At 55.1% G+C, this 24002-nt stretch overlaps 1 protein-coding gene across 1 annotated transcript in view; it reads right to left on the bottom strand.

Moving 5' to 3' along the window:
- The window catches only part of IGSF21 (immunoglobin superfamily member 21), a 235281-nt gene that overhangs the window by 210201 nt on the left and 1078 nt on the right, over positions 1-24002 (bottom strand). The gene's annotated exons all lie outside the window — the stretch shown is intronic.

Consider the following 24002-nt stretch of genomic DNA (forward strand, 5'->3'; position numbering starts at 1 on the left):
TGGTTCCCATGTGCCTGGCCTGCTTTGGCCTAATGTATTTGCCTAAACGCTTATGTCCCAGATAAGAGGCCTGGGAGATGAGCAGATAGCACCTGTGAGTAATTAACCCTCCCCCTGGGAGATGAGCCGGCATCCAGGCCAGACCTACAGAAGAACCAGACCAGGAGGGAGGCGGGCGGTGACAGGATTTCTCTCCTGGAAGCTTCTAAGGCCCTGTCTACAAGGGACCAGAACATCCCTCCCAAGTCAAAGGGAATTTGAGATGACCGCCCCGCACTTCCACCTTGCAGGTGGGAAAATGAGGCCCAGAGAGGGTAAGACACTGAGCTAGGGCAACACAGCCAGAGTGGAAACAAATCTAAACTGTCAGCACAAAAGGCAACTCCCCAGATAATGTGTAGTGGAAATGCTACAGGTGGGGAGTTAGGGGAGCCACAAATGGAGGAGATTCTCTTTCCATTCATCCATTCATTTGTTCACTCATTCACTCATTCATTCGTTCCTTATTCAATTGAGAGCAAGCGGTGGGGGCGCTCTCCTAGGTGCTAAAACACTACATTCTCTCCTGCTAGGTTTGTAGGTCCTTGAAGGTAGGGACCACACCTGTCCTGCTCACTGCTGCCTCCCCGAAGCCCAGAATGTAATAAGAGCTCGATAAAGATCTCCCAGATACAGGATTTGTCGCGCTTAATACTCACTTGCAAAGAATACATTTCTTATTCTCATTTTACAGTTAGGAAGTGAAGCCCTGAGAGGTAAAGTGACGGGTCCATGGGGTCCTTATGAATTCCTTCAGTCAAGAGCAAAATACTGGCTGTGCACCTACGATGTGTCAGCGATGAGCAAGCAGACAAGACCCTCTGGGGGCTTCCAGCCCAGTGAAGGAGTGGGCTGTGGTCAAACAGCCAATACGTGGAGTGTGATTACAGAACCGGGAGGGGGGCATGGGAGGAGGGCCGTTACTTTGTATTCTGAGCTGTGTGGATCCAAAGTCAGGTGGAAGAGGGAAGGCCTGAAGGTGAGAAGGTGGCATTTGTCTGACACAGAAATTGGGGGCTCAGAGAGGTGAGGTGACTTGCCCAGGGCCACACAGCGGGTGTGCAGTGAAGCTGGGGTTCGAGCCCAGTCGCTCTGCAAACCCACTCTCTTTCCACCATATCAGGGGATCGGGAAAGGGCTGAGACAGGGGTTGGAGCAGAAAGGGTATGCTGGTCGGCAGAAGCCAGGTGGGGCTGGACGCCGTGGCTCCCTGCGATCTGGCCGACGCAGGGCAGAGGCCTGGCTTCACCCCCAGCCTCAGTGAATGAACGTCTTGAAGGCAAATCCAGCTCTCTCCTCCCCCTCCTCCTCCTCCTTTATGGAGACACTAATTTTAGCCAGCTACAAAGTCAGCCTGAGCTTTTAAAAATGGACTGATTTATGCTTTTCCTTAATTGCTCCAAAAAAGCGCTTTGCATCTAGTGGGAGAGAGAATGAATATAACTCTATTTAGGTTAAAAATTTAGAGCCAAATTCTCACTGGCCTGGCAAGAAGAGAGGAATGCACTTAAGCCCGTCTCAGTGGACTCCCCACTGCCCTTCCTCTGCCTGCTCAGAGCCTCTCTGTCTGCCTCCCAGGCCCAGACTCCGCCAGAGAAGAGAACAGTGAAGAGAACGCCAGGGGCCTCCCTGGCCACTCAGGAGAGGGCAGGACACTTTTTAACGACGCTCTGGGCAAATTTGCTAAATTTCCTTTCCTGTGGCTCCAAGAGGCAGCCTGGGGCCCAGAATCCACTGATGGGGGAAAATTCTGTAGTCATTTCCCAATTTGGGGAGTTAGCACACACCCAGGTCTTCTTGGCCATCCCTCTGCCTGCCCACTGGGGTTGCCAAGGCTCGGCCCATGTTCAAATACTGACCTTTCCAGAGGATTTCTAGGAATTCCATTCAACTGAAAACCATTTGTCACCTACCATGCTAAGAAATGGGAATCTAGCAGTTGACAAGGCAGGAATGTCCAGAGGACTAACCAAAAACATTTGGGTTCCCGAATCACAGGTCAGTGTGGTTTGATTCACTAATTATCATTTCATCCACCCATGTATCCACCCACCCACCCATCCACTCCCCCATCCATCCACCCACCTTTTATCCATCCATCCATCCATCCATCCATCCATCCATCCATCCATCCTCATCTATCCATCCATCCACCCACCCATCCATCCATCATCTATCCATCCATCCACCCACCCATCCATCCATCATCTATCCATCCATCCACCCACCCATCCATCTTTCATCCAACCATCAATCCAAATATTTAATAAAAGCATATTCTGTGCTCACAGAATTCCGTGTTACAGAAATTAATAAGACAGGGTAAGTAAGACAAACAGGAATTCCATCCTTATTGATTTCATGGAATGAGTGAGGCAGGTAAGAAAACAGGACATTAACTGAAGCAGAGACAGCAGCTGGCTACCCAAAACACACACACACACACACACACACACCCCTTGGCCCTGCTGAATAACATGGAGCTGATTCAAGGATGCAAATGCCACTTCTCCATAGACCACATTTCCCAGATGCTCCTCTACTTTCTCTTTCCTCTCCCATTGGCTCGAAAGGAGGGCTAAGAAGTCCCAAGAGATGGAAAGAGCTACAAGATGGAAGGAGCCTGGGTCTCTGAGCTCCACACAGAAGAAAGGCACCTGCGTAGAAAGACACCTGCAATGTAAGCTAAAACTAAACTTCTATGGAGCTTGCGCCAGTGAAATGTGGGCGGCTTGTTTGTTACATCAGCAAGTGCTACCCAAACATAATAACATTTTACAAAGCGCCTTTCTGTAAGTGAATGAAGGGATAAAATCATGTCATTTGATTCTTACAACCACATGTGGTAGGTAATTGTTGCCCCCGTTTATGGATGAAAAAACCGAGGTTCAGAGAGGTGAAGTCACTTGGCCAGTCACACACTGATAGGTGGTGGGCCAGGACTTGAACCTAACTCCCGCATCCACGTGTTTGATATGACAATATGCTCCTCGTTGGGGATACAGACAGGGAACCACAGCATGGAACAGGAAGGGCTAAGGTCTTTGTCTGCCTCTGGATGAAGAAGCTGTGGCCGGGCGTCTATCCTTGGAACACCAGGATGGTTTCTGTTACCAAGATACATGGAGAAAAAAAAATTTTAAAAATCCACCCCTGGTGTCTCCCCTCCCCAAGCAGGAACAAGAGGTCCCCAGGCTGGGCCCCCTTCCTCTGGCAGTTGCTATCTTTCTGGAGGGGCTTTTCTTAACCCATGAGAGGAGCCCCCTTCCCTCCTCCCAGGACAAGAGGAAGCAAAGATACGGACACACCGGATTTTGGCCCCGGGGGGCAGCCAGCTCCTTTAAAGGCCTGGCCCAGGCCCTGGCAGCCCAGGCCCTGGCAGCCCAGGCAGACCTCCAAGACATCTCCATTGGCCAGACCAAAGCTGCCAGAGACAAGGGGCGCTCTGGGTCCCCTGTCCAGGCGGTCAGAGCCATATCTGGGGCTGGCTCTGCCATCAGAGCAGGCGGACAAGGGGCAGCCAGACATGGACAGGCCCTGGGGGCAGGTGGGGAGCTAGAAGCCCCACCGCACGCCCACAGAAGGACTGCTGCTCTCCACCGAAGGCTTGGAGCCAAGTCCCTCCTCAGGTAACATCCCTCCACACCCGGGCCTTGGTTTTCTGGCCATCAGACAAGAAGACGGTGCTCCTGTGAAATGAAGCTTTTGAGAACAGACCGACCTGAGTTAGAATCTAGACTCCGACACTCACGAGCTGGGTAACCTTGGGCAAGTAACTAACCCTCTCTGAGCCCCTCCGTTCACTAACTGTAAAATGGGGCTAACAGTGCTTGCATCGCAGGGACTCTTAAAGGGATTACATCACATAGTAGGCAACTGATCATTTAAGGAGAGAAAAATACAGTCTGAGAATGTTCTAGCTGGCAGGGCCCTCCGACATCGTGTGGGGAAAACGAGGCCCAGAGATACTAGTTGTTGTTTGTCCTGGGTGGAACAGAAAGGCAGGTGCTAGGAGTTATCCTGACTGCTCTGGTTTTTTCCACCTTCTCCTCTGCATCCCAGGCTCCCTCCCACAGGCACTTCCTGTCCCGGTGTGCAGAGTGGAACCGAGCCTGGGAGAGGAGGAGAAAGAAGGTGTCCCGAATCTAAGCCCCTCATCACGTTTAGAGGCTGGACCTCATGGGTTTTCCCTCTGCTTTTGCTGGGGGTGGTCTGGTCCTCCGGCGGAAAGGACACAGGCTCTGGCTGCCCAGAGATGAAGTGAGACCCCAGCGCGGCCATGCCTGAGCAGACGTCTTCACCTGTACGTGTTTCCCTCGGGGCATGGGGGCAGAGCGCCCACCCTGATGGCTGTCACCGGGAGGACTGAAGGCCATGCATGGGGGCTGCTCACCAGACGGCACCTCTGATCACCGTCCCACTCTGTCCTTTCCTGCACCTCACACGCACCCAGGAGTGCTGCTCCAGCTCGAGGCCTCAGAGCCTTGTCCACCGTGTGGATGTTGCTGAGCCGAGCGCCGTAGTCAGAGTCCCATCCACGCCCAGCAGTTGAACCAATGCCCAACCAGGAGCCCCCCGTTCGTGGGGAGGGGCGGGAAGGGCGCAGGGCTGCGGCAGAGCCCCTCGGGAAGAAGGCAGGCGTGCCCCTCGGGAAGAAGGCAGGCGTCCCCCTCTGCTGACTCAGAACTGTCTTCCCACCTCCCGCCCCCTGCCTTTTCCCAGCAGGGTCACAGTTCCCCATCCTGGTGCCTCCCCCACCAAAGGTCCAAGTCCCCGTCACTTCACTCCCTACTTCCGACCCAGCCTTGCAAGTGAGGAATTCTCCCGCCTTGCTAATAAGATTAAAACATACCTCCCTCTTACAGTATCGATTCATAGCACTGATTTACTATTGCTTCTCGACTGCTCCAAAACAGATGCGCGGGCCGCCACCTTAATCTCTATCCATCTCCTCACTGCCAGGGAATAACTGCTAATTAATACCTTTTTGCCTCCTGACACCTGCCAGCTTTGAGGGCCATCAATACTCAGGGCTCCCTGCCCTCCCAGCCCACTCGACCCCACTGGCTTGGACTCCAGCCCCAGCCCGGAGGCGCCCTGGGGCCCCAAGGGAGCAGGAGGGGAGTGGGCTTCCAGCTCCTCGTCCTCCACGAGACTGGCAGATGCACACAGCCAGCGAGCGCGAGGAGGAGGCCAACTCAGGAGGGACAGACCCAGACAGCAGCTCCTCGAACCGGCTGTGAGATTTTCCTGTGCTCTCAGGCTCCTCACCAGCAAAATGGAAAGAGCCACAGATCCACCTCCTACATGGGCGAAAATTCAATGAGAACAGGTCAGGGAGGTGCCTAACGCAGTCCCCTGCTTCCTGCTTCATTGGGCCTCGGCCCCGGGCAGAAGGGGTGCAGTCATGGGCCAGCTGAGCTTACAGCGCTGCTGTCAGGGTGCACAGGTGGCTGATGCCTGGCACCGGGGAGCAGGGTCCAGAGAAGGCCCCGTCGGGGGGAGTCAAACACAAACTTGTAGGACCTGGCCAGGAGATACAACTTATCCTGCTTCTCTTCTTCCTTTTCAGCTCCAAAGGCACCTCCTCCAAGAAGCCGTCCTTGACCACCCAGTCTAGAGAAGCCACTCTGCCCCCAAGCCCTGCACTATGCCACCACCCTGGGGCCTTCTCCTCACCCGCAGTTAGGTTATTTGTCTGTCTGTTCATTTCTACCTCACCCACCAGGATGTCAGCCCCATGAGCCCAAGGCTCTGACTGTCTTGCGCTCTGCCATGTCCTCAGGTATACAGTAGGAGATCAATAAGTGCTTAATAAATGAATAGCACATTCTCCATTAGTTGAGTGCCTGACTCTTCGTTGCACATTCTCCATTAGTATTAGCTAATAATAATAATAAGCAAGATGATCACTTCCCACTTGCCCTGAATGAAGAGCTGATTAAATGCCTTCTCACCTGCAGTGGGGGATCCCATTGAAAACCACTGCCACTGTGTATGAAATGTCTATTAGGTGTCAGATGTTCCCCAACAACGTAGATATCGTCACTCCCATTTTACAGATGAGAGACTGAGCCTCCCAGCAGTCAAAGGCTCCAAGCCTTGCCCCAGATAACACATCTAGCAGGTGACTCGGCTGCCATTCAGATCCAGGCAGGCCATGCTCTAACACTCCACCTGCCCCCCCTTTGGCACAGCGCCTCCCACCAGGAGAGACGGGGGTGCTCTTCTCTACTGGAAATACATGGACACCAGGGCTTTCCTCTCAAGCACCCAGATCAAAACTGGCAGCCTGCTGAGAGCAAGCCATTTCCAGTCATCACCGGTGGACAGGACATGACCAGCCTGGGGAGGGATGTCAGCCTGATCTTGGATTTGCACAGGGCACATGGGGAGGGTCCGGAATGCAGGCCCAGGTGCATCGAACGTGCCTCATGACTTTGGACTTGCCCCTCCACCTCGCTGCACCAGTCCCCTCCAGGGGTAGCAGCAGGACCAGATTGGGTTAGGGATGTGTGAACACACAGGATTATGGTTCTAAGTCCCCCAATCTGTCCTCACCTGCAGGATTCCCCTTTATCTCCTGGACACCTGACCAACTGGCTGGGGCCCTGCTCTGTGAGGGAAGGGGGTGGGGATGGGCCGGCAGCTGTCTGCCTTCTTTGGCAGCAAGGGGTGGGGGCAGGGAGGGAGAGGAAGCCCCAGGACTGGGCCTGGCAGATGTACCAGCGGAAGCCAGCACGGACACTTTTAATAAAACATAACGAAGCATGGGATCATAAAATATTTCATCTCATTCCAGGCTCCGACGAGGGTGGGGCAGACTGGTTGGGCTGGCAAAGGAGAAAGGTTCACAGGGGTGCGCTCTGAGCCTGGGCTGGGGGACGGGCAGGCACCAGCTGGGGACAGTAGCCCCAGGCCTCCTGTCCAGGGTCAGGGTGGCCTTGCCCCAGGCCTCCCTTCCAAGCTTGGACAGGCACAAGGCAGAGGCTTTTCTCCCAGGGACGGTCCCCTCCTGCGGGTGACTTGGGGCCAGTCACTTGCACATTTGGCCTCAGTTTCCCCACGTGTAGAGTGAAAGGAGGGCTGCACCTAAACAGGAAAGCTCCAGAACCTCCTCCAGCCCCGAAGGTCCCCTCCATCCTCCAAAACACACATTTTCACATTGCCCCCTTCAAAGGAAAGCGTAAGCAGAAGGAGAACCCAGTCTGCAAAACTGGCAAAGCAGGGCTCCTGGCTTGATCTGGGGAAAAGGGCCCCCTCGACTCTCACTTGGACCCACATTCTGGCCTCCCAAAGTGGTGCCAGGGGTACCTCCGTGGGACACTGGGGTTCCAAGGAACCCAGTTTGAAAACCATGACTCTGCCAACTCCTAGCTAACACCTCCCTGCCTCCAAGGCCCAGCTCCTCTCCTGGAACCAGAGCGTGGCCCCTGCGGATCGTGGGCCTCCCCTAGTCACTGCCACTCATCCGCTGGCTCTCCGTGCCAGTATTTACCACAGTCAGTGATTAGGCTTCTCGGGTGTTTGCAGCCCCAGGGCCTGCACAGGGCCAGGACGTAGGAGATGTTCGGTCATCGGGCCGCCCCGACCCTGCACCTCTGCACGTGGTCATCACCATGTCCAGGCCTCGCCCTTCCTCCCCATCACTCCCCGCCTTTCCGTGAAAGTTCCTACTCACGCACGTGCTAGTCGTGCACTGCAGAAGCTAAGCACCAGGAGGTCGGGCTTCGGTTCTACCTTTCTCTATCCTCCCCTCCACCTCCAGTGCCTTGCACCCTGCCCAGAACAGAGTAAGGACCCAGGTTGTCAGACGGATGGATGGACGCTCCAAAGGAAGGAAGGAATGAGTTCTCCCTTCCTGTCCCAAACGGGTTCAGCTCTGCCAGGCCTAACCGGCTCACTCGAATTTCACGATGTCTCTGGTATGAATTCCAACAAGGCTATCAGCTCCTGGAGGGCAATTGTAACCTCTCTCCAGATCCCACAGCATCTGTGCGGGCTTTCATTAGTTCCAGAAACACGTGCTGAAGCCTGCTCTGCCCCAGGACCTGTGCTGGATGCAGGGGGCATGAAGATGAGTCACAAAGGGCCCCCGTGCCCCGTAGTGCTGTGAACACAGTAGGTGCACAGAAAATATTTGTGGAATGAATGAATCAAGCGATGTCCAAGATGATACCTGAGTAATGAACAGGCCTCAGTCCAAAGAAGGAGGTGGGTTTCAGCAGAGGTGGGGAAAGCATGTGCAAAGGCCCCAGGGCAGCTAGGACCACTGTGTCTTCAGTGCTGAGGAGGATGGCAGGAGGATAGAGCTCTCTGTCCAGCTTTATGTCTCCTCAGCGGCTCCCTGCAGGTGGCATCCATCCTCCTCTTCCCCAAACACTGCACAATAGGCTTCTCTGAGGCCGTGCTTTCTGGGAGATGAGGGGTGGGGGGCCAGCTGCAGACCCTCCCACTGCCACACACACACACACACACACACACACACACACACACACACTTCCCTAGTCACCTCCAGGCCCACTGAACACTTGTGTGCTCAGACCCACACACTGAACTAAATATAACCATCACATATGCTTCTTCTGTCTCCTTTCCGAGGGAAATAACATTGTTTAAGTAAAGCCCTTAAAATTTTAAAGAGCTGGGATGTGTGCTCTCTGCGGGAAGCTTTTAGCAGCATGCTTGAAAGAAATAATAATAATAACGAGGCCAGAAACAACAGAGCAGAACCGGGCTGCCACCCCATGCCTGCCAACGTTGGGAGGGGCCAGGCCTGTGGCCTTCCACCGTGGTGCAGCCGTGCGGCCCAGGCCCAGCTCCGGCTGCCGCTGGAGTCCCTGACCCCTGAGGTCCCTGAGCCCCTGAGAGCTGTGTAGGATCAAGATGGGAGGTCTCCAGAGTCTCGGAATCACAAAAGGAAGGGATCTCCGGCAGAGAGCATAGAAAGCAGTTAAAATGTGAGACATTCTGGATTCAAAACAGCACAGCCACTTAGTAGCTGTGTGACCCTGAGCCAGTGGCTTAACCTCTCTGTGTTTCAGTTCCTTCTACGGTAAAATGGAGATCCTAGCGGCGCACACCTCCCAGAAGGTTATTAGGAAGATGGTGCAGGGAGTAGTTAGCAGAAGCAGGAGGTTCCACAGCGCCTGCGCACACAAAGCAAGTGTTCATTACATGGTTCCTATTATTACCACTTTGCAGGTGACGTCCAGAAGACCCAGGCAGAGAGCTTGGACCTGGCCACACATCTCTGTTGACCTCAAGCCCAGGAGTCTTTCCCTGGATCCACATAGCTTAGAGAGGCCGCTTTGTAACCAGGTGCTGTCCCAGGGGGCTGAGCCCAGGTTAACGGGAAGGGGCATCTTTTAAAGAGTCAACCTGGATTGAAATGCCTCTCTCCTTCCAGCCCTGAAGTCCTGTCCCCATAGCTTTGTCCCCTGTCTGTATGCAGCAAAGGGCCCCATGAGGTCTTTTCAGTGGGAAAGGAGGACTTCTTGCTTCCCAGGGTGAGGCCAGCAGGCTCCCTGGGGCCTCTGTGAGTGCCAGTAGGCCTGTGGGTCCAGACCTGGAAAATCTACCTAGTTGCAAGGCTAACCCACCTCTGGCAAATGCACTTGATCTGTCCTCCTGTGTCACCTCCAGCCTCACTTTTTTCCTGCAACACATACCCTTCACCACTGTCTCCCAGACTCTCCCAGATGATCCAGGCCCTTTCCAGCCTATGAGTCTTTGTTCCTACTGTTACATCCTCCTAAAAATCTCTCCATCTCCTTCTTAGCCTGGCAAACTCCTATGCATCCTTCAAGACCCAGTCATGTGTCACCCCTTCCAGTGATATGTAACTTTCCCCCAAACCTCAGGCAGATTAGTTATTCCCTGATCTGCATTCCTGCAAGGACTGGGTAGCTAATTCAATTTTAGAATTTCCAATATTATACCCCAGTTTATTTGTCTGCCTGCCTACCTGCCCCAGGAGACTGTGAACTCCTTAAAGACAGGCACTGGGTCTTACTTATCCCTGCCGTGTCAGCCCTAGCATAGGACCCCACCCAGAGCAATGACCGATGAATGGAACTGAGTTGAGGCCATGTGTACACACCAAGGAAATGAGTAGCCATTGGACCCACCTCGCTGACATTGCCGTTCCTTAGCAAGCTCCACGGGAGGCAGGATGCTGCCCAATTCCCGAAGGTGGGAATTCCAGGGTAATTCAAACATATCTTAAAGGAGACATTTTGGACGTAGATGAGATTCTCCTTCCCAATCCTATTATCCATCATAGAATCTTAGAACTGGAATCGTCCAGACTCACCCCTTTGTGTATGGACCTAAGAGTCGAGGGGTGGGGGGGTAAGCCAGTCATGCAGCAGTTAATGGAGGAGTTGAAATCAGATCCTGGGGCTCGCAAGTCTGAGGCTGGTGCCCCTTCTACCAAACTGGTGTTTTCCATCATGGCTCGTGATGACGTTAGGTGGTAGGAGGAAGCTTTTTTTTTTTTAAGATTTTATTTATTTATTTGACAGAGAGAGAGACAGCGAGAGAGGGAACACAGCAGGGGGAGTGGGAGAGGGAGAAGCAGGCTTCCCGCCGAGGAGGGAGCCCGATGTGGGGCTCGATCCCAGGACCCTGGGATCATGACCTGAGCCGAAGGCAGTCGCTTAATGACTGAGCCACCCAGGTGCCCCGGGAGGAAACTTTTTAAAAAAAATTCAAATAGTTACATATTATCTTACTATGAATTAAGAAAAAAAAATATACTCAGTATAACACACGTATACATGATGTCTTTACATAAGACAAGTCAACAAAGAGGAAATTAATTCAAATTTGATTTTAAGAAAATGATGATGTGAATAATAGTGGGGATGGGACGTAGCTACGTAGGACAAATGTCGTGAAGGGGTAGCCGAAATTTGGCAAGCTCCGCAGGGAGCAGCTCGGAACGGGCTGACCAGAAGACACCAGCACCCAGGGAGATAAGACTCGTGGGTGACAAAGCTACCTCTGAGACCCAAGATCTTACCCCAGAAGCCAGAGGTGGAACCCTGGTGCTAAGATGGAGACCTCACAGCCAGCACAGAGGGAAACCCAGCCTGCAGGACCCAGCCCCTATTCAGCTGGACAACGAGTCCTCATCAAAGCCAATTTGGACAGTCAGGTAGATGGGAAGGCAGCGGAACAAAAGAATGTCACTTCAGCTAACTTGGAAACTGAGACCTGACGGGGCCATTGGTGAAGTTCTTCCCAATGGATGTTCATCCCCAGGGAGCAACCGGTCCTCCTCGGGAGGGTGGTGCGGCCACTGAGCCAGCGGGCGGGGCTGAGACCCACCTGCACCAGGGCCGGGCACGTTGCAGGGCTGGCGGAGGATGGCGGTGTTGCCAGATGGCATGTTGGTGAGGGGCAGGGCACTCTGTCTTGCCTGGAGCACATTAGAGAATGAGCCAGAGAAGAAATTGCCACTGGTATTTGTCACAGCAATTTCAGCAAAGCACCGAATGTGTAAGCATCTCATGAATTTCAACTGGCAGAAGTGGTCCCCATCAAAGTCATTTTGAACAGTCAAGGTAGATGGGAAAAAAAGCCACACAAAGGAAAATCGAGGGGCATAAGGAAAGTCACCTCAGCCAAACGAGAAGCTGTGAGCTGAGGAGGCTGTTGGGGGAAGTTTTCCCAAGAAAGAGTTACGGTCTTGGAAACCGGCTACTCCCTGACTGCCAGTTAACCCGCCCCCCTCCCCCCAGCCAAGAAGATGCCACTAAAAATGGCCGTGGCATTCTCAGCTTTTGGGTGAAGGATAAAAAGCTGGCGGTCCAAAGGACTAACTTACTTGCCGGTCCTCCCCTTCTCCCCCACCTGCGAGGGTGGAAGCAGCCTCCAGGGAGAGAGGCTAGCAGTTGGAGAGCACCTGCCTTTCCACTTGGAAGGAGGCTAGCTTGGAGCCCACTCCTGACTGATGTGGACCAGGCTGCACGTGGTAGGAGCCAGTGGGCATGGCAGGAAAGATGACCTAAATGGATCTAAGGAGAAAGAACCTCTCCGTGGGAAATTGGGTGGAAAATAGACTGGAGGATGACGAATCCGTGTGCCCTGGGGTGGGGTAATCAATCAGCGAGATGGACCAGGGGACAGGGAGGTGGAGGGACACCGAGCAGTCTAGAGCGCAGATGACACATTGCAAAGGTCAACATGATCAGTGAGTGGAGAGTGCAGGCGGGTCCTCTTTGCAAACTGCCATGTGATCCCAAAGTTACCTGCTGCTTCAAGTTCATGTGTTCCTCAAAAGCCGGTTCCACCTTCCTGAGGACCCATGCTCATATGCTACTTTTCCCTCCAGAAAATCTAGCATCAGCACAAGGGTACAAGGGTAGGATTGGGCACAAGGGTAGGCATCGTGTTACTGCTATTGCCATGAATGTAAATAGCAACCCATTACTAGCACCACATGTGGTCCCTTCCCTCCTTACAGCAACTCTGTTGGGTAGGTAGCAGCACCATCCCCATTTTACAGATGGGGAAACTGAGGCTTAGCGAGACGGTGCTAGATCTCTGCTGTTTGCACACCTCACCCTCCTCCCACTCTGTACCCGGGAGACCCCCCTGTATGGGCTTCCCCCTGGGGTTTGGTCAATGGGCAGCACCAGAAAAACACTCAAAGACAAAAGGAGGGTAAAAAAGTTGGGGTATTTCTCCCTCCAGCTCCCCGTCAGCTCCCTGAGGCTCTCTCTGCATGGCCCTCTCCAGTCTCTGGGTGGGAGCAGCCGCCCACTGCTCCGAGCCCAGGGTGGCACCATCCCCTGCTGCCTACCCTAACCCCCATGCAAACCGTCCCCTTAATAAGCCCCCCTCTGAGACTCCCCCGTTGAGCCCGGTGGCTCTTGCTGGCACCTGAATGCTACGGAGGGAAAGAAACCCGTCCCAAAGCCATCGAGCTTACACACCGGGGTGCCGAAACTTGAACCCTACTCTATTTGCCTCCAAAGCCTGCGTCGTTCCATCTGAACTGGGGTTTCTCCACGGCAGGCATTCGCGCCCGCCACCTTCACAGATTGGCCCTATCCGTGTGCCACCTGCTCTGTGGCGTACTTAGCATTTTTCTTTAACTTGGCTCATTTTTTACTTAAATAAGCCATTTTAAAAAGAGAGAGAGAATTTAAATCACTGCCCCAAATGGCAAACCAGCCTCCTTTGCCTTAAACAGAGGGTAACTAAAAGAATTACAATGAAAACAAAACACCGTTTACTACAACTCTCACTCCCTTGGGCTCACTGGTTGACCCACACCCGTTTTTGTTGGAAAGGCAGATTAGCAGGCGACAGACGGCATTAAAGACATGAGATCATCAGCCTGAGGCTTTCTCCTTGGCACCACTGGAAGGACAGGATGAGAAAGAAACAGGGAAAGACCCTCCCTCCCCATTCCTTGTTACCTATGGTCAGTCCTTGGCCCCTCCCGGAGGGGAACATTGCCCACCCCGGACCCACCCTGTCCAGGAGAACTTTCTCTAACGATGAAAATGTCCTGCTTACGTCTGTGCTGTCCAAATCAGGAGACGCATGTGGCTCTTGAGCATTTGACATGTGGCTGGGGTGGACTGCAGAACTGAATTTTGTTTAATTCCGTTAAATAAAAGCTGAGACACTTTGTGTAGTTGTAATGTACATGTCAATCCTAGGCCACGGCCACAGCCACGGCCACGGCCACATAGTGAATAGCACAGCCCTAGACTGTAAGTCCCAGGAGGGCAAGAACTTGCCTATTCATTCTGCTCTGGATTTCTAGAACAGCACAGTGCTTCACCCCCAGGGAGCATTCAATTAACACTGGCTACACCGGTGATGGAATCAGTGAAAGAATGAATGAATGAATGAACGAATGAACTCCGCTGCTTCATGCAACAAGAACTTGCTCTCTCTGCAACTCAGACTGTCCTGGGAACCACTGACTCTTCCCCATTAGGCAACTGGCATCCTTTCCCGGGATGGGGGGGCTTGCCTTTCTCCTCCCACCGGGCTCCTCAGGCGGGCAACTGGGCTTCAGGAATTCGCTTTCCACAGCCTCTCCTCCTCCGAGCTGGGCCCCAGCCCACTCCTCTGCTGCCCCAGCGAACAAAGAAATCTTTGTGATGGGATTGCTTTGGTGGCTCCCCGCCCCCCACCCCACTCCCTCTGCCCCTGCCCGCGACATTAGGTGCTGGGTGACGATGCACATTTTGTCACCTGCGTCTGCAGAACCAGGCACCTGGCCTTGGGCTATTTGTACAGCCCGAACGCCCTCTTGACAACAAGCTGCATGCCCGGGCAGTGAGCACCAGCTCTAGATGAGGATGCCATTCACCCCTGGGTCCCGCCAGCCAGTCTGCCCCCTGCCAGTGCCCCCAAGCCCCCACGCGGTCCCTCCCCACCAGCCCAGCACGATGCCAGGGCAGCCCGTGATGGACGCCTTCCTCTGGGGCAGCACTAGGGAGAGGGGAGGAAGAAATGGCGCTGGGGACATAATGGAGTCGCCAACGACTAGTGACAAACAACTCCATCGGAGGGGCAGGAGTGCCTCTGCAGAAAGAGAAACAAAAGGGCAAAGGGAACAGCTTGGCAAAGGAACAAAAAAACCCAATGGCTCAGCTGCTTCTCTCCCTGGCGACCCCCAAGCTGCTCCTGTGATTTATGAGGCTGGGGGGTCGCTCCCACTGGAGCGCCGCCAAGATTCCCACCCAAGTCTGGGGGACCCTGAGGCCTCCCCACAGAAGGCTCTGAGGGCGGTGGGCCCACCTGACCGAGCCCTGGGATGGCCCCCAGAACGTGGAGGGAGAAGGCCTGTCCCCACATCACGCACAGTGTGTACAGTGACAGAGAGTCCTTCCTCTCTGGCCTCAGTTTCCCCAGCTTAAAATGGGAGGAAGGAGATAGTGCAAATAATTTCTCGGCTCCCTTTTGGCTCTGATGCTCTGTAATTCCAAGCCTGTGGACTCATGTGGGGCTCCACGTGGGGACACCTACAACGTACCCCCTTGGCTGGGCACCGAGGCTCACCAACACTTCTTCCCCTTTGCACTCGGGGATATGGCGGGGAGGCAGACATCGTCATAAGAGTAGTAGCCATTTCTCACACGCCTCCTGTGTGCTGGGCACCGAGCACGTGGTCCCCACACCGTCTGTGATTTACCCTGCCCAGCGGCCCCCACCCCACCAGGCCACCATGCCGAGCTTCGTGCTCTGCTGGAGAAGTCAAGGTTGAGAGCAGTGAAGAGTTCCCTGAGTTCACATGCTGGATGAGTGGTGGAGAGGGCGTCTGAACCCTGGTCAGACCCCGGGGCCCATGCTTCCTGGAGATCTAGAAGCTTCTCCCCAGGAAAAGCTACTCCCATCACACTCGGTTCAGGCCCAAGGTACATGCTCCAGCTGGAACAGCCCCATTCTGGGCCGTGTGATCCTGGCAGGGCCTGGTTTTCTTCCTTGCCAGGTCTGGACACTCCGGGTAAGATGAACCGCCCCTGTTGACAGCATTTCTTCCTTTAGGCCGTTGTCTCTTTGGGCGCCCCAGAATAACCATTTATAACCCAACGGAGGTTCCAAACAGGTTCCAGCTTCAGGTGGCCCAGAAAAACCAACTCATCTTCCTAGAACACTGCTCTGGGAATGTCACTCTTCTCTCTTCAACTGCTCCCCACAGTCCCCAGTCGAATCCAGACCCCTGGCCCTGGGCACACAGGCCTCCGCCAACAACACCAGCCTCATCCCCAGCCTCTCAACAGGCACCGTATGCTCAAGTGAGGTCAGCCTCCTTACTGCCTCCCAACCCCTCACGCACCTAGACAGCACACTGACTCCCTCCTCCAGGCCCTTGTGCAAACTGTTCCCTTGCCTGGGACGCCCTCCTTGCCCATCAAGATGCTCTCAATCCCTCAGAACATTCCTGGGCCACTCCTTTAGCCCCCAAAGATTTATCCATGGTATCCCTGTATTGGCCATTTATTATACACGATCGTTTCTTGTTCTCAAATGAGTCCGTGCCGTGTGGGGTTGCCAACAACCCGAAATTCCTTGAGGGAGGTCTCTGCCAGCCCAGCAGGAGGCTAGGGCAACTGCTCAATTCATGGAAGTGACTGGATCCCCCGACTTGGCTCCCCAGTCAGCCTCCAGGGGAGGGAGAAGAAAAGTGTGAGCCCAGGCGGCCTATCAGAGAGACTCCACCCCGAGGGTCAGGAGGAAGGGAGGGGCCGTGAGTGCGGGCAGGTTACCGGCCAGGTGCTCCCAGGTAGAATTTCATTTGTCTCACGACACTCTCCACTTTCAAAAGACGAAGGAAGCGTGACTGAGAAAGGGAGCGACCAACTCTAGTATACTCCGCTAGGACGGGGCCGTGCTGGGACTTGAACCCAGTTCAGATGGAAAGCCGAGTCCATTAACCCCGGCTAACTGTCCAGAGAGACAATGATTGAGGAAGGATGAGCCTGCCCAGTGTTGTGCTGGCAAAAGTTAACAACCAGCCCTGGGCTGGGGGGAGCTCTGATCTGGAGTGTTGGCCGATTTCCATGGTGTAAATCCCCCACCGCGGTTGGTTTCAAACCACCCAACGGGATCCACTCAGAGTTGGAAAGCGACGTGCCAATCAATGCCTGGGTGGGAATCCAGCCCCTGCCCATTACGAGCCGTGGGACCTTAGGCAAATCACACAGTCTCTCCAAGCCTCGTTCCTCATCTGTCCAATGGAGAGAACATGACCTCCCAAAGCTTCTGGGTTGATTTAATGGAACAAGGTTGGCACAGTCCTGGACACAGGCATGGAAGGTGCTCCAAGCATGTTTCCTTCCTTCCTTCCTTCCTTCCTTGGTTCCTTCTGTCCATTCTTCCCCAAACCCCCACTCATCCCCAGTCAAGGACAGCCCCCCTCCACAAGGAGAAGCCAGAGGGAACAGGAAGCCCTTTGGTCTTCTTACCACATTCGCCTGCTGGCTCATCCCCCAGATGCCAGCCGGGATGCCAGTGTGAGTGATGGTGAGCCGTGCTGGACAATGGGCACATTCTCACACCAGAAAGTGTCTCCAGAGCTGACTGGTCAGGGCCGGGAAACAGGCCCGGGCCTAGTGTCTGGACTGAAACTCAAGCTCTATGGGGGAGGGGGGGTCATCCATTCATTCATCAAACACATCCTGAGGATCTGCCCAGAGCCAGGCCTTGTGCCAAGGCTGGGGTGCAGGGATGCCCACCCTTGAGAGCTCTCAGTTCAGCAGGGAGACCAACCCTTGAGCATCTCCAGCCCCAGAGGAGGGGTCTTCTAACAGAGTATTACCCTGTTGTGCTGCTACCAACACTCTTAGGGGACACCTGAGTCAGTGGGAGGGGGGAGGAGTTATGGAGGGCGGAGAAGTGGGGACAGAAACTGGAGGGAGGTTTATGTGGTCAGGGGCTGTGCTGGCTAAGGGCGGAGGTCTCTTCTCTGAGCCAAGAAAGGGTGGAAGTTGGGGAGGGGGCGGACAAGGTGAAGTTTAAGGCCAGAAACCTCTCAGCAGGCCAAGATTGTGGAGCAGAGAGACAGTGGGCTCTGGTCTCGCCGCTGTGTGACCCGGACACAGCAGCATCCTCACCAATGGACTGGGGATGTGACACCCTTCTGGACAGCAGTGGAAGAGGGAGGAAGGAGCTCACGTCAGCAAAGTGGCTACAACAGCATGCAGCTCACAGAGCATGCTTTTTGGTCAGTTTACCGGCCTGTAAGCTCCTGGGAGTTGGCCTGTCCCATTCCAGACCCCTGTGGGCTGGTGGGGGAGGGATGAAAGGCTGGGCACACAGCCACCAAACCCAGATTCCACTCTAGCCACGTCCCACCCCCGTCTCTTCACCTCCCCATGCCTCAGTTTCCCTGCTCGATGGGCAAGAGAGTAGCTGCCTCTGTGTCTTATGTGAGGGCTTGATGACATGCCAGGTGTAGAAGCCCTTGGTCAGCTCTCGGGGACTACCAACCAGTAGGGACGAGGTCTGGAGCCAGCGTCTGCATCATTTTGATTATCTGAGAGAACAAGAGTGTAGTTCCAGGAGCAGAACTTTGCCAACGGAAAGTTCACCTGTGAATCTAGCCCAAATTCCACGTGCTGTAAACCTTTCCATACGTGTTTCTATAGAAAGTCTCTTCTAAACCAGGACACCCATGTCTGAAAGCCAAAGATGGTTTATGACCTAAACAACCAAGCTTGACTGAGCACCCTCCATGCTTTTTATGGGGAAGATTCACCAGCGAGCAGACCCGGCCAGGGCCCTGCCTTCATGAGGCTTCCCAGGGCAGGGGATAGGAGGTTCACGGCAAGACTGGTTCCATCCCCTCATCTCACCGGGAGAAACAACTTGCATCTACACTCGGTTGTTGGGGAGGAGCACTGCCAATGCCTTAGACCTCCCAGGGAGGTCAGGGGGCAGGTGGTGGGATCAATCAGCCCCAGCTCGCGGACCAGGAGCTGTCCCAGACATTACCGGCAACTCTGAGGCTCATCGTGCCTCGGGAGGGTATCAATGGGGTCCTTGTTTTGCAAACAGCAGAAGCCAACTCTGGACAGCTCAAGCCCCAAAAAAGTAACTAGTGGAACATGGAAGTTTCTGGAACACAAGGACAAGCGGAAGCCCCAGGCGCTGGGAGGACCCACGCAGTTTGAAGTGCAGCAACTCTGGCATAACCACCGTTAATATTGGTCATCAGCAGAGCGAGCAGGACTGAGCGAAGCGTTTTGCATGTAACGACTTGCTCCAGCCTATGAACACCCTGGGGAGTAGGGTACGTCCCATCATTATTAGCCTCAGGAAAACAGAGAAGTGCAGTTTCTTGGGGGCCCCCACTGGCAAGGGGTCCTTTCAGGGGTTCTCAGTCTTCCTCTGCTCTGGATCCAGATCCCAGGGAGAGTGTCCGATGGGCTCCTCTTGAGGTGGCTTACCTAACTGTGCCACCTACCAAGAAGGCAGGCAGTAAGGAGGCGGGTGGGCCTAATATCCAACATAAATCTAGTACGTGGTCGGTGGATGCAGGAATGGCTGGTCGATCAGATTCCTTGCCTGGGGGCCGCAATGTCCTTTCCAGCTCCTTTGGGCTACTACTTTGTGCACCTCCAGCTCCGTGCATGTTGGATTTATTTGCTCTATCCATGAAATCCTGGTTAGGAGGTCTCGGTGATCATGGGCCCCCCCTCTGCTACTGGACCCCACTGAAAGTATAAAGGTGGGTTCTGGGACCTCATCCCCCTGTTCCTTCCCAGGACCTTCATCCTGAAGGCAGACAGCCCTTAGGAAGTGATGCTGTGTGTTTTGCCACCGCTGACATTTGTCATTTAAAACAGAAGGCTTCACATCCTCTAGCAAGTGGTGGAGACTGTTGTATTCCTCCTTCCAGTGATGAAAAAATAGTTTCTCCTCTCCTCTGGGAGCAGCAGTGTCTCTGGATTGCTTCAGACCTGAGTTTGAAACTCCTAGTTGTTGCGCTTAAAAAGAAATCCTGAGCCTCATTCATTATTTAAGAAAGAAAAGAAAAGAAGGAAAAGAGAGAGAGAGAGAGATCCCAGGCCTCTTGTCTTCATCTGCAAAACATGGCTAATGACACTGCCTCACAGATTACTGAGAGCATTTAACGCATAAAGAACATGTAATAGGTGTGCGATAAATAGTAGCTATCCGTAATTGACTCTTGTTTCTCCCAGTTCTCAACCAGACTCTGGGGAGACTGGTCTTGAGTTGAGCAGGTCCCACCACGCACAGTCCCACCTCCAGCTCTTTGCTCAGGCCGGTTTCCCTCCTGGCACATTTTCCTCCTTTGCCCTCAGCTTATTAATGTCCTCTCTTTACTTCAAGGTCTAGCTAAAGTCCTCCCTCCCCTGTGAAGCATCCCCTTGATCCCCCAAGGAATCACTCTTCCCCAAGAACTTCCTGTAGGGGATGTCAATCACTTGGCATCTAGCAAGTGTCAACACATTTCCACCTGGACTGTCATTTGTCTTCTCACGAACGCGCCCAACCTCTCACCCCACTGGGATGAGGATAGAAGTCTCTCTCTTCTCTGACGTGCCCCACCCACATCAGATGCCCATTCATTGTCTTGACAATGAGGAGGGCTTTCAGAGACAACCCCTTCTCGCACCTGGGCAGAAGCACGCACTGGATAATTCTATCTCTGTGAGGGTTTGGAAGGAGTAAAACATCCAGACAAGGAATTGCACACTCTAAGCGGTCCGTGGGGCTGGAGCCAAGGAAGTGCCTGAGTGCCATCGCCACGGGGAGACACCAGGGCACAGAGGGCAAGAGTCAGCCCTCGTCTGCATCTCTGCTCACCACTTACTGATCGGGTGGCCTTGGACAAGTCACTTAACCTCTGTGAGCCTCAGTTCCCTCACCAGCAAAAGAGGGCTAGCTTTACCTTTCAGTGTGGTTGTCAGGATTAAATGAGACAAGAACGACGAAGCAGTGAGAGTTCAATTAGGGTTGGAGATACAGCCCCTTCCTCCCGCTAAGTGAAGAATCAATTTTCCACTAAGCGGTAAACACCGTAAAGGCAGGAACTCCCCCACCATGTTCAAGGTCATGTTCCCAGGGCTTAGCACTGTGCTTGGTCTGGAGATGTTGCAGAGGTGGGTAGGGTGGGAAGCCAGGTTAGACACCTACAGGGATCCCAGGACACCCAGTTAACAGAACTAACCAGTTTCTTCTTTGTTCGGCTCTTTATTTGGCTTCCGCCTTCCAAGTTAGGACTGCTATAATCCAGAAACCTGAGGAAGTCACTTCAACTGCCTCAGTTGTGCGTGAGACAGATGTTCTGGAAAGCTGGGGTAGCCAGGCCAATCTAAGGCATCACTGGTAGCCTGCCTGCCCCTGCCCTAGGGATTCTCTGAGCCCCATAGAGGGAACACTGGAAGGAAAGAGAGCGCTTGGGGCTGGGCCAGGCAGGGAGCTGGAAGGAGCCAGTACTCCTGTCACTAACCAATCGTAAAACTCTGAGCCTCAGTTTCCTAGTCTGTGAAAAGAGGAGCTTAAGCCCATCTTGCAGCTGCATGAGGCCTGGGAAGCGGCCAGCACGTGCATGACACACTGCAGCTGATCCACACAATCGGGGCTATTGAGAAACCAGAATCCCTGCCAGATATTAGGAAAGAAGCAATCTCAGACTGTTTCAGGAGACTTGTGTGTAAGGATCGTTCGTAGTGGAGTCTCATCACCCGCAGGAACCCAGGCAGCTCTCCTTTTGTGCCTGCCATCTTGCCCAAGGCATTAGGATTTTGGGGGAGGGTGATCATCAGTTCCTACTCTAAAAGGGTCCTCCTGCTAAAAAGTAGTTTCGGAACCACTGAATAAGTGATCGCGGAGGTCGCTTCCAGCTCGAACATTCTCTGCACTTAAAAAGCAAAAACTAGTTCAACCTCTCAGGAAAAACTCGAGTTTGCGGCTGGGGTGGGAAAGGGGTGGGGTTTAGGGCTGGGGGTGTGGCCAGGCTGGGGGCAGGGCGGCTGGGGGAGCAGGGGCGGAGCAACTGGCTCTGGGCTCGGCCCATCGCTGCGCGGCGCGGCGCCGGGAGAGGTGGGGGGTGGGGATGGAGGGGCGGTGAGAAGGAACCCAGCGGAGCTCGAACCCCCGCCCCGCGCCCTGGGCGTGGGGTGGGGGTGGGGAGGAAGGATAAATACTTAAAAGTCGGCACAGCAGCTCGGGAGCGCACAGCCCCCGCAGTCTCAGTGCTGCGGCAGCCTCGGCCCGGCGGAGCCAGCCCTCCCTCCCACCCACCTGCTGACACGCGGCTGCGGAGAGGGAACTGCCAGGGCCACTGGCTGGGGCCTTTGGCTCGCCCTAACCGGGCTTGCCCCCCCACTACTCTTCGCCGAGAATTTCCCGTGGCCAAAGGAGGCAGGGCCAAGAACCACTCTCTCCCCTACCTCTACCCTCCCCCCCACCCCCAAGCCGGTGCCCTCTCTTCCGGGCCACTGCACAGGCTCAACTGCAGGAAGGACTTGCTTCCCAGAAGTGCCCAGGCAGGGGAATCTGGGGCCCGAAGACTTGAAAACGCCTCAGGGCGCTCCTGGGTGATCTGGCAAAAGAGAGAAATGTGGGTTTCTCCACTGCAGAGTCAGATACTGGGGAGGGTGAGTTAGGGGCAGAAACTTATGGCCCAGCCAATCCTGTGTGCAGCGGAGTCCTTTCTCCCAATGCACAGACCCACCTCTCCAAAGTTGAGCCCCTTTGTCTGCGACCCTTAGGGGCACAACAGGCGAGGGCATGAGAGCCATGCCTCTACTTAGTAGTGATCGCCATCGCCCCCCTCCCCCCTCCCGCCAACTGGCAGGCATGTTTCGGAATGCCTGCCCTGGATTCTACCCTCTCCTCCCTCCCAGGCAGCTCCTGGCAGGTGGCCCGGCTAAGCCAACTGCCAGGTGCACAGCTCTTGGTCATATCCTGGAAGGGCGCCCTCCTCCGGCAAGCCGGCCTCTGGCATCTCCTGCTGACCCTTTTCGTACTCCCGCCCCCTCGTGAGCACAGACTTGGAAGGGGGAAGGAGGGACCCCACCCTCAAGCACTCTCTCTTCCTCTGCGGAGAAGAGGGCCCCCCGGTGGCTCAGAACCCCTGCCTCCGCCCCAGGCTCGGAAAGTTTCCCCTCCGTGATCCGGGTCGGCGCTCTTTCTTCACCCTGGGCAGAGGAGCTCAAGGCCACGCCGGCTCCCCCGGCCCAAACACGCTCACCCCAGGCGCCGGAGCCCGAGCTCCCCGCCCCCGCCGCCTGCAGGGGCGGGCAGGAGGGGCGGAGGCGCCGGGACGCCGGGTCAGCTCTCCGCAGCCCTGCAGCCCAAAGAACGCCGCTTGCGGGCTCCGGGGAGAGCTCTCAGGGTGGGGTCCTGACCGAGCCGGGTTTCCCAGCGTAGCTTTAACCGTCAGTCGCCAACCCCACCGCGTCTGTTCTGCACGTTCTGGGGGTGGGGGGAGGGTGCTCCCCTCCTGCCCCCAACTCCCAATCCTTTCTCCCTGCAGTGTCCAGGTGAGGGCTCCAGGGCCTTTCAACAAAGCCCGGTGCCCAGCCCTGGAACCCGGACCCCTCTCCCAGATAATCTTTCCCTCTAGAGGCATCCGACGGAGGGAGCCCTCACCCCAAAGTTGGGGGAGATTCTGATCCACTTTGGAAAGTCTCTTGCTCCAAGGGACGAAGTATGGGGCTGACATTTCTTCTGGGTTACACAACCCCTCCCCCGCCCTCTGCCAGCAAGACCACCATTTAGGCTCAAATTCTGCAGCGTCTCCCATCTGCAGACCCGGCACTCTCCAAGGACCCCCGGGCGGGGTTATTTCAGGGAGGCACCCCTTCCTGGCAGGCACTCTCAGAGCCTGGTGAGGCATCTCCCGGTAGGGCAAGGCAAACGCCAGGACAGAGTTGACCCCCTACCTTCATCACTCAGTTGGGCTAGGGGCTGAGATCGTACTGGCCACAATGTCTACTTTTTGGCACCCTCGTCACGGCGGAGCCAGGCTGTGACTCCAGAGGGGCTGGTTCTAGGCACCCAGGGTTGGCACTAGACTCAGCGGGGAATCGCGGACAAGGACCCTCTGGTCTCCGCGCCCTTGGCTCTATGCTGGTCCCGCCTGGGTCCCGCTGGGCTCGTAGCCCAGGTGTGGGCTCACTGCCCGAAAGGTGCCTGGGTCGCCAGGATAAGCTCCGGCACCATTTAAGGCCCACCAGGCGGCGGCGCCGGTCGCGAGGCACCGAGGCGGCGGGGAGCCCTGGACCCTGGAGCTGCGGAGCCACCGATCGCTTGCTCTGGGGACCCTGCTCAGCTTCCACCTCCTGCCAGCTGGTTCAGCCTGGCTGGGACCAAGTCCATGCGGGACACACACACGGCTGCTCACACCTCCTCTGTCCCCAGACACATCCATACCTCCCTCTACACTAAAACCACACGCTCCATCGCACGCACACACACTCCCGGCCCACGAAGCAACACAACCCCCACACCCC

Source organism: Halichoerus grypus, chromosome 5, assembly GCF_964656455.1.
Source record: "Halichoerus grypus chromosome 5, mHalGry1.hap1.1, whole genome shotgun sequence".
In the NCBI taxonomy this organism is placed as follows: Eukaryota; Metazoa; Chordata; class Mammalia; order Carnivora; family Phocidae; genus Halichoerus; species Halichoerus grypus.